The sequence below is a fragment of the Mus pahari genome, chromosome 14 (assembly GCF_900095145.1).
Source record: "Mus pahari chromosome 14, PAHARI_EIJ_v1.1, whole genome shotgun sequence".
Classification (NCBI taxonomy): domain Eukaryota; kingdom Metazoa; phylum Chordata; class Mammalia; order Rodentia; family Muridae; genus Mus; species Mus pahari.
Window position 1 is genome coordinate 34,974,152 of NC_034603.1, and position 10,774 is coordinate 34,984,925.

The 10,774-nt window shown below is 47.8% G+C and overlaps 1 long non-coding RNA gene across 1 annotated transcript; it reads right to left on the minus strand.

Annotated features, from left to right (window-relative positions):
- Window positions 1-7,001: 7,001 nt before the first annotated feature.
- Window positions 7,002-9,436, minus strand: LOC110331075. Its single transcript, XR_002380990.1, has 3 exons — window positions 9,138-9,436; window positions 7,669-8,154; window positions 7,002-7,161 (listed from the first exon to the last, which is right to left on the minus strand). It is a non-coding gene; the product is annotated as an uncharacterized LOC110331075 (long non-coding RNA).
- Window positions 9,437-10,774: the final 1,338 nt, after the last annotated feature.

Sequence of the window (10,774 nt, forward strand, 5' to 3'; positions counted from 1 at the left end):
GCCTACTATTACCCAGAACTGGGAAATAGGAGCAGAAATCTCTTGGAAAGTGAGATAGAAAAGGAGGGAGAGGAGGAATCCTTGTCTTAAGTCCTCAGAGTGGGGAGGGCAGGAGAGTGGGAAGAGAGACAGACATTTTATTTCCAAATGCGGTTCAGCCTCTGCCCCGGGTGACTTGAGCATCTACAGCAGCTGCACCTATTTTGGGCCTGAGGTCTCTGTCCCCGGGCAACAGGTGGGAAGACTTAAGATTTCCTGGCACATTCCCAGGGCACAATCTCCCCCCCTCCCTTTTAACGACTACTTTTAAGCTAGAAACATAGAGTCTTCCTTTTCTGTTTTCCTAGCCAGCCTTGGGGATCCAGGCCTCAGCACATAGGTAGCGACTCGCAGTTTCCGGGTCTCGCTTGCTCGCTCACTTGCTTATACTCACGCACACATGCGTGCACATAACACACGTAAGCACGCATGCTCGCACCTACTTACGCACGCACGCACGCACGCTCCCTTTCCTGAGCTAATGAGTGAAGTATGTGTCAGTTACAGTTCTTGCCCAGGAGTCCATGGTAGGGAGTCAAGTAAGGGCATAGATACGGAGCAGAGATTAATTTATCCAATTTGTCGTCCAGCCCCAGGCTTAGCATCCCTACACAAACAGGACTCTGGGCTATGTGGTCCATAAGGTCCCACTGATAAGATTTGACATTGTCACTGGTCAGTAGGAGCAAAAGCGCACAGCCCCTTTGTCTCCCAAACACTGCAGAATAAAGACTAATTTTCTAGGGAAAAATCAGCTCTTTGACTGTGACTTCATCCTTATGATCAGGGGCAGCTTTGCTAGGATGCTTTCCAGTTACCTACGTCCTTTACACTCAGGGAGGGATCAGGCGGCAGTGCCAGCCCAGCTACTTGGACACTGGAATGGGCAGCAGCCGAAGAGTCCTTGACTTTGGTAGGCGTCTTCTAGTTTATCATCAGAATGGTTCCCTAAGCTGAGATTCCAACCCCGGACCCAGGGCTTGAATGCTTGGTGCTGAGCACAGCGTTCATGTCCTTGCTTCCTCTCTTCAGGTTCTGTCTTGTCTCATAGTACTGTAGTAATCTATCAATTAAGCTCCATTGTCTGAAACATAGATAAGAAACGCACACAGGCTTTTTTTTTTTTTTTTTTTTTTTTTTTTTTGTGGCTTTTGACATCTTCGTAAGAAAATATTAACAGTGGTTCTGTGGCTTAAGCCATCCTGAGCTAGCCCCGGAGATTAAAAAGACAGTTTGAATATTAATCATTACACGAAAAGAGCAATTTTCATCAGTTTTTCTTAGTGTTTCATGACTTCATTGAACTCTCCCTTTGGGTTTTAAAGGCTGATAAGAAGAGGAACCTATAAGCTCTTGTAATATGAAAACAGGAGAGAGAGATACCCAGGGATTAAAGGTTCAAGTGAGGATGGGGTTGAGGGGGAGGAAAAAGGAGGGGTAGGTGTGGGTTAATCAAAAACTAAGGGTGTATATAAAACCCATATGGAAACTCACCACTTTGCAGCTAAATTGCAAAACCAAAAAAATAAATAAAGGCATCCGAACACAAGTAACTCTTCATGGGTGAACAGCGCTTCCCCAAGAAGGAATGGGTTATTAAATTAAAATACGTCAGGCTTCGGGATACCTCTTGAGGAGTTACTGGTCAACGAGGCTGCAGAGACCTCTCCCCCCAAACAACACAAGCTCTTGGTTTCCCCACCATAACTATGGTAAGATCCCATTGCCGAAGACACAATACACTCTGGTTGTAAGAACCCAGGCTGGACATGACCTGAAGACTTTCTCCCTGATAGATAGCGTCCATGGTTCCCGAGGTGCCAAGACGACAGCTGGAGGAGAGAAGCCATTAGTGGTATTGCCCAGATGTGAACCCTGACGGCTGCAATACTTATCTGATGGGCAAAGGTGTGTGCCCATGGGCGTAAGTGACATAAAGGTTACGAGGCTGACCAACCCTTTTCTGAGGGGATTTGAGGTCAGGCATTGTAAACTGGCTTAGGAGGTTCAAGGCCCCCCTGGGGGGAATCCACTACTGCTGTTCTGCAGATTGGATGCACTGTCAATCTGCTATACATATACATATACATATACATATACATATACATATACATATACATATACATATACATATACATATACATATACATAATCTATATATACTCAATCAATTGAGAGAGAGAGAGAGAGAGAGAGAGAGAGAGAGAGAGAGAGAGAGAGACACAATATGGCAAACATCTTGGCTTGCTTGACTGGGACACAGTAGGGCCAGTCACTTCCTTCATGGTCCTGGGGCTCACTAGGAACAGCTTACTGCTGCCACCCCGTACGGAAAGGCATCCAAGGTCATGTTGCCAGGAAAAGGATCAAAATCTCCAAGTCCACGTGTGACTTCTACGGAATGCATCTTCTTTTCCCACAAGAATAAACTGAGCCACAGAAAAGTGGGAACTATGTTCAGTGTCCAAGGTAATCATGTCACAGCCGAGTCTCTGCAGAGCAACAGAGGTCTCCTTAGAGGCCTGCATGAAACCTGTGTGACCTGCCACAGTTCTGCCCAAACACTCCTGGCCTCTGTTACAGTTGGTCAAGCACCCTTGTCTCAGAATGACGCTCGCTGGGTCCCACCCGTGGCAGAAGAAAGGGCTCTCATTTGATTCCCCACAAACATGGTCATGTTGCATTTGCTGAAATTCTAGCCTTGCTGGGTTGTCTTTCACAGCAGCTCAGCCACCAGTGCACATTCTGACATGTTTCTGGAAGCAGCCTTCCATCACGAAGGCCAAATCCGGGACCTCATACAAGCTCCACAGATACTTTACCACTAAGCTACATCCCCAGCCCATGCTTTGCTTTTTATTTTGTGACAAGGTCTCACTGAGTTGCTCAGACTGGCCTTGAACTCACTCTGTAGCTTACCAGGCCTTGACTTTTCCCTGCTCCCCCCTCAGCCACTTCAGTACCCAGGTCTGCTTCAGTAGTGCCGAACTTTCCTGCTACGGATCCTTGTATTTCCAGTGCCTGCCCAGATACACCGTGCTTTCAAGGCTCTTAGGAATTTATTTTTCTCATATTTGTCCCAAGTAAGTGAAGTGAGGATTGTGGAAGTTAGAGACACAGTCTCCATCTTCTTTCTTACTTCACTAATGGGAAAGTAGGGGGCAAGAGTCTGCCTCAGGACCTCCCTATCTGTGTGTATGGCAGTGCTACACTTGGGGACACCCCACCTACCTCCTCCCTTACCTCCTGATCCGTCTGTCCAGACAGTCACCCATCTGCTCCATCTCAACTACCACAGTGCAAGGTCCTAAGCGTTGCCTCCCATAGTGGAGACCTGCTGGGAAGCCAGAGGCTCCAGGACATCATGCTGTGCTTGGAGTCATCTTTGATAGCTTGGTACCAGACTCGCCCACTAGGTGGCACCACTGCTCTGCCAGAAGCACAGTTCCCACAGATCTGTGAGAACATCTGTGAGGTGCCAAGGGCTGTAGGTAGCTCCTGCAAAATGTGTCTGGACAGCAAAGGACTCCCCACCACCTCAGCCTGCATTAATTAGAAACGGCCACAGCAGTGCTGTCGGGTATTCAAGTTGAGGTAACAGGGAAAGCTGTCAATAGGGTGCCTGTCTCAATTTAAAATTTTGTTCATGGAGTTTCGAGTATTAAGTATGATTTTTTTTTTTTTTTGACCGTGCGGCTGTTCAAACATGGAGGCTATGCCCAAAGATGAGTATGGACCATGACATTGGCGCTGTGCCTGATAAGTTGCTATGGCAACAGATGCTCTTGCTGTTGTACATGGTCCTTTCTCTTTGTGAGGGAACTGGGCTAGGGAGGATTTCCGACCAGCCTCCATTCCTGGGTGTACTGGCTGGTTTTGTGTATCAACTTAACACAAGCTGGAGTTATCACAGAGAAAGGAGCCTCCCTTGAGGAAATGCCTCCATGAGATCCAGCTGTAAGGCATTTTCTCAATTAGTGATCAAGGGTGCCACCATTGTGGGTGGTGCCATCCCTGGACTGGTAGTCCTGGGTTCTATAAGAAAGCAAGCTGAGCAAGCTAAGGGAAGCAAGCCAGTAAGGAACATCCCTCCATGGCCTATGTATCAGCTCCTGCTTCCTCACCTGCCTGAGTTCCAGTTCTGACTTCCTTTGGTGATGAACAGCAGTGTGGAAATGGAAGCCGAATAAACCCTTTCCTCCCCAACTTGCTTCTTGGTCATGATGTTTGTGCAGGAATAGACACCCTGACTAAAAAGACACTGGGCATGAAGTTGTTAAGAAGAGAGAACCATTGGTAGCAGCTAATGTCTCTCAGGATATATGCCCACATGGGAAGACTCCGCCTTCCCTGTGAAGCCCCTTTGCTGGCCACACCCCCTGCAACCCCTTGCCATTTCCCTCCCTGGCCAGGTTTCCCCCAAAGCCCTGATATCCACAGTGCCCTTACCAGGATTCCTGTTAAAGCTCTAGTTAGTAGAAGGGGCTGGTTTTCTTGCTTTCTGGAACAATCCTTTGTCCTTCACATGGCCTATTTCTTTTCTGTAAGGTATGAAATGTGTCTTAATCACTCCTTTAGGCTCCTGCCTCCCTCAGTCTGAAAAGACCCTCTTTTATTTTCTCTCCTGTCTGAACTGTATTCTCCATCCCTCCTACGATGCCCCTTCTCTGCTCTTTCCTTCTTCCCGTGGGTCCAGGCTACACTGCAGAGGTGGAACAAAGAAAAGATGTCAAATAAGCTGCCCACCAAACCCACAGGGACCCAGGGGCCCCGTGTGCAAGTTGTCACTTCTAGCTTGGGTGGGGAGAGTCAGTTGGGGAGCTTTGTAAAACATTGATGTTTATGGTAAGGCCCTGTGGAATAAATACATTCTTACTTTCAGCTACCTGGGAGGCTGAGGTAAGAGGATTTACTTGATCTCAGGATTTAGACCCCAGCAGAAGTAACATAGCAAATATCTGTTTCAGCAAGTAAAACGCAAACAAGCAAGCAAGCAAGCAAGCAAGCAAGCAAGCAAGCAAGCAAGCAAATGCCAACAATAACAACGAATTGTCCAGCCCACCCACAAGATCATCGAAACCAGAGTATGTGAGGCTCAGTCTCCATACATCAGGCGTTTATAACACCCCCAAACCTCCAGCCGAAAATGATTCCCAGCTGGTGGAAACCAGGCTTGGGTTCTGTTGAGCCTAAGCTGCCACCTACAGGCCAAAGTGGGTACTGCTTTCAGCTGCAGGAAGAGAGGGCAGGGTGACACAGAAGCGTTGAGACTCCGGAATCTGCCTTCCGGCTCTGGCTCTCCAATGCCCATCAGACAGCCGCGTCATCCCGAGAAACTGTGTCTTTTCAAAGTGAGAGAATTTCCATGTCTGTGTCCTGCTCCCTCCGTCCCAGAGTCTCCTTCTCTGCATGCCAGGCTAAGAGCGCATCTGGAATTTAGTCTCAAACTTCAAAAACATACAGAAAAATTGTGTTTGTTTAAACACTACTTTAAAATCATATTTCCCCCGTCCATTCTGCTCAGGGCGGGCCTGGGTCCTGAGTGACATCTTAACAGGTTGGTGTCACTGGAGACTCAATGCCATATTCATATGTTAAGAGCCAGACGTCTTCCGTGCGCCTCTATTTCTTCATCTGTAACATGAATAATTATTGCATCCACCCTAGAGGATCAGTGCTGCAGCTCAGATAAAAGGCCCCACACAACAGTGTCTGATGGAAACGGCAGTTCCCAAGAGCTAGCTGAATCGTCTGACAATGACAGAGCCAGACAAAGGTATGAGATACACTGAATTCTGCTCATTTTACTCTAATCACGTGAGTTGATTCATGCAGGTGAATCAAACTGGTCCTGAGACCCAAATACTGAGGCTATGTACTCAAACAAACAAACAAACAAACAAACTGGTTAAGCCAGTCTCGCCATCCCCAACCTTTAAAACCAAGTTGCATTTTTAGAGAGGGCCACCAGAGGGCAGTGGTGAGCCACAAATGAATGGCCATGTTCCTGGACCAAGCACAGGCTAAGGATGCTGCCTTGATTTTAACCACCTGGGTTTTCTCAAGCCTGGAATAGCATGTCCGCTAGTTTGTCCAGGTCTGAGTCTAAATTCTCTTCTGGTGTCCACGTACAACTTGGGACCGCGGGGACATCTTCAAGGTGGGTTTGGTTTTCATGCCCGTAACGGGTCTTCCATGTAACCGTGTTTTCTCCTCACTCACTCACCTGCAAACATCTGCTGAGTCTGGCTTGAGAACCCATCCCCGCGTCTTTGCCCACGAACATCTCACGTTCACTAATGGGGGCGGCAGGTCTTGTCACTCGGGAGATGCTCTCGGTGTCCGTTGAGCTCTGTTCCACCTACCATTCTTTCCTTAGCTCAAGGCAGGTCCTACAAAGGGTTTGGTTTCTTCAACAGAGACTGCACTTCTATGACCATTCCAGATTCAGAATGACCCAAGTGTCGAGCAAGGGTGAGCACAACTCCAGGTCTCTCTTGAGAACAGTCCCCCAATCTCAAACCCTCAGAACACAGTCCATGCTCCCTGAGTGACGCCTCCTCCCTGCCAAGCTGACTCAAACGTCAAAGCCCCCTGTAAGAAGTGTGACAAGAACCAAGAATCGTGGCGATGCCCACAATTCAACTTTTCTGTCCTCAGCCCACCCTGAGAGATAAATAAAGCAGAGACTTACTTTCTGAGCCAGTTAAACAGTGAAGGGATAGTGAACATCCCTCCAATCCAGCCCTCAGATGATCCTGGCAGCATTGTGCCCCACTTACCCCAGGGCTGCCTGAACCACCCTACCTACAGGTTCTCATGGGAGAACTTTCTGATTATGAGGGCTCCTTAAGGAGAATAGGGGAAAGGGTGCTTGCGGGATTATGCAATGTTAGAAGTCGATAGGATGCTGGACTTAAGTGCTGCCGACTATTTTAAGAGATGGGAGAGGAAGGATGTGAGGACTCAAAAGGATTTAATGCCGATTAAATTGGAGAGAGCACAACACCCTTGTGGGGGATTTATTGCTAAGATGGATTCGTGCTGAGTGAACGGACACAAGGTGCTCAAGACAGCAGAAGAAGAAGAGGGTATGGTGTCTTCTCGGCCTGTTTGATCACCCTAGAAGAAAGAGAGAAACACAGAAGAAATTCATGGTGGAATCACACTTTGAGCCTCAGGCTTGATCTAGATGGTCCTACCATCTAGACAAGCGTGAAGAAAAAGGAAAGAAATAAAGAAACCTGAAAGGAAATGATGGTTAGAATGAGAGTTTAAGAGCACAGGGTCGTATTCAAGAAGTCACTTGATGGCCTAGCAACAGATTCCTGACAAGGGAATCTGGCAGCTTACAGACACTTTTACTGAACACTCCTGGAGGTCATCATGAGCAGGACTGCCTATCCAGACCAGGGAGCCGAGGCCTCCAGGACAGGCAAGCGCTACGAATTGCACTGTTTAGAAACAGCTTTGTAGACCAGGCTGGTTTCAAACTCACATCTGCCTCTGCCTCCCTCGTGCTGGGATTAAGGGTGTGTGCCACCATTGCCCAACAATACTTTCAGTTTCTTGTAGGCTCTATGGATAGATTCTGCACAGGCGCGAAACCCGTGAAAACTGTTGCCCTACCTCATCTAGTTTATTTCTCTTCACACGATGACCTGGGGTTTGTGTGGAAGCTCCTCAATCACACCAGTGAAGGTGGAAGAATCCCATTAGCTGTGGCTACATTACCACGGGGAAGACGCATGCTCGCCTGATGTCTACGAAGTTGCTTTTTCTGCACATGGTGGCTAAGTCGTGATGGAATTATCTGGAAGATCTCTAGTGGGCACCATTTTGGGGGAAAGAGACATAATCACAAGGCTTCCATGAATTCTGAAGTGCAATGCCTTACTGGCGATGCGCGGCTCAGCAGTAGCAAGGCTGTGGCCTTGAGACATAGTACCAAAATAGGAACAGTGTAGTCTGGGCGCCAAGTCCCCTTGAAGACTCTCCTCACTCCGAAGTATTTTTAGTCACGGTAATTGTAGGTGGTGAGCAGAACACTATAGCCTTCAGAATGGGTGGCTCTCAAACACGCAAGGTCAGCAGGTGTCACCTCCGTAAGCAGACCTACAAGGAGGAAGGGATTAGCTGTGCACAGGGCGGCTTTCCAGAAGAGGTTGTCTTGCGGAGTGATCTGGGGTGACCTTACCCAGGAGATTAACGTCCTTCTCCTCTTGTGACATTAGCAAGCAGCAAAATATCTGACACTTGGGATACCGTGTGTTGTGGTAACAGGGAGAGTAAACGCAGGGGCATGGTGGTCGCTTGAGTGAATATCTGGGAAAGAGAAGTTGGAAGGTGAAGCACATCACTGTATCCCCAGAGGACCACCATGCTGTTCTGTCTCCTGATCAATGACTTAGGCCTTGGGTGTGGAAATGGCCAACAGATCTTCAGTGCTTGATAAAACTGTCCACAAACAATAGCCAGCTTATATTCTGTGCTTCCTCAGGGACACAGTTTGGATTGGGAATGGCCCCTAATGACCAGGTAGTAACGTCTTGCTGTTCAGCACAGTAGCCTCTGGGAGGTGGGAGAATCTTGAAAAGGTGGGAAGACCCCAGGGGGGAAGTCTTACAGTCACTGGGGGTTGCGCCAGCCCATTCTATACCCCAGCCACATGGTGAGATGCCAGGTGCTCATGCCGGAATGTGCTGCCCCCTCCCCCACCTCATCAGAGGCCCAAAGGCAATGGGTTTTCCAATCATGGCTAAAACTTCTAAACTCTGAACTCAAATAAGCTGCTTTTCTTTACTTCAGCTTGGCAACTTGGGGTATGTGTTAGCAGAAAGCATAGGGATGCACCAAGTGACCTTCTGACTTCATGTGCCAGGAAAGGAGTGCTCTAGAGGGCAGCTTGATTTTACTTCACGGACCTAGAGGCGGCCCGTTTATAGATGAGTACACGAATGGCTGGCGAACTTGGTGAGCATCCGCAAAATTTTGATCACTATGTGCTCTGGTGAGACACATTCTAGCAAAGCAACGTGGAACCTTTTTTTTTTTTTTTTTTTTTTTTTTTTTTTTTTTTTTTTTTTTTGAGTACTTACTGTATACCAAATGGCATAGCAGGAGCTGGCAAAACATAGTCCCTTCTACTGGAAAGCTTCCAGAGCAGTGACGGTCCAGGCCTGATCCACAGGCAACTGTCTGTCTTGTTCTGGTTGCACCTGGAAGGGCCACCCACCCACTCCGTTGTCACCAAGTCTTATAGATAGTCAACCTTCTGCCTGCCAGAAACCGCAGACACCATCCGGGCCAGGGCCTTTCAGTTCTTCCTGCACATCACAAGCATGGAAGGAACTTTGGAAAGGTGTCAAAACCTGGAGCCTGGACCCACTCCTTGACTGGATATTGAGCTGATTGGAAGAAAGACCCCAGGTATCAGTAACTTGCAGATCTACCCAGGTGATTCAAAGATGAAGGCAGGGCTCACGATCCCTGTAACGTAAGTCTCACAGAATTAAAGGGACATTTCCAAAGTTGACCCTCCCATAATGCAGTGATTTCTAGCAGTCAATGACTGCCTCCCAAGCTCTCCCTTCCACACGTAATCATCATAATATTCCCATACTTACACACACCTCTCTACCTCCTGAACTTTTTTTTTTTAAATATGGCTCCTCACAATATTATTTAAGCCATGTCCGTCCTCAGCAATAACCCCTGTGAAGTTTAAATTGAATTGCTATGGATTTCATAACAGATCAGTTTACTTAAATTGCAGTCAATCGCCCTGCAGGCTTGCATCTCCTCTGGAGACGCCCAGGGCTGAGCGCTCTTGGGAAGGTCTGGGCAGGTGCTGCAGACCTTTGCTAGGTGTGGTTTGCACAGATAGTGGGAGAAACTGCGGTGGCCACAGGAAGTAGGCAGGGGCTGATCCTCATGGTGTCTGTCACCTTTGATGGCTTTGGTGGCACCCACCTCAGGAAGTGAGGACGGAGGAACCAAGGGACAGGCGATTTGTTTCACCTCTTCTGGAAAGGCCACAGGTCAACCTAACTGAAGACTTGTAAAATGAGGCTGCCCGTTCGTCACCTGGAATCTGCTGACAGGACACTGAAGTTGATGTAGAAGAGGAGGAAAAAAATAATGCCACCGAGCGCCCCGGAAAGTGACTCCAGAGGGCACAGTTTAGATTAAATGCCACATTTAGCTCTTTGGGTTCATAAGGACTCAGGATTTTCAATTCATCTCTCTGCTTACTGAGAAAAAAAATTTTTTTTTTTGAGTAAGACCTTTTGTTTTGCTCTCTTTATAAATGCAGTCTAAATTGACAGGTAGTGTTCTTAAATGAGGTGGGGGGGCATGGGGGAGGGGAAGAAGATGAATTCTCTGTCTTCTCCATTTAGCCTCAGGATGAGAAAGGTCCTTGAGATTTGACCAATAAATCATCCATAATTATGGTTTTTGATGAAGAGGTCTTCTGGTTTTTAAATTTTTGGAGAGAAGATATGAAAGGGGTTGCCCTGTTGATGAGATGCCTCGGAGGGTCGAAGCACACAGGCTAGCTACCTCCTTTCAGTCCTCAGAGCCTGCAGTGGGGGTAGAGAAGAGATATGTAGGGGCTGACCTCTGACCTTCACACATACTGTGCCACAGAATTCCTGCCCAGACTCATAAACGTAACACACACACACACACACACACACGCACACATGCACACGCACACACACACACACACACA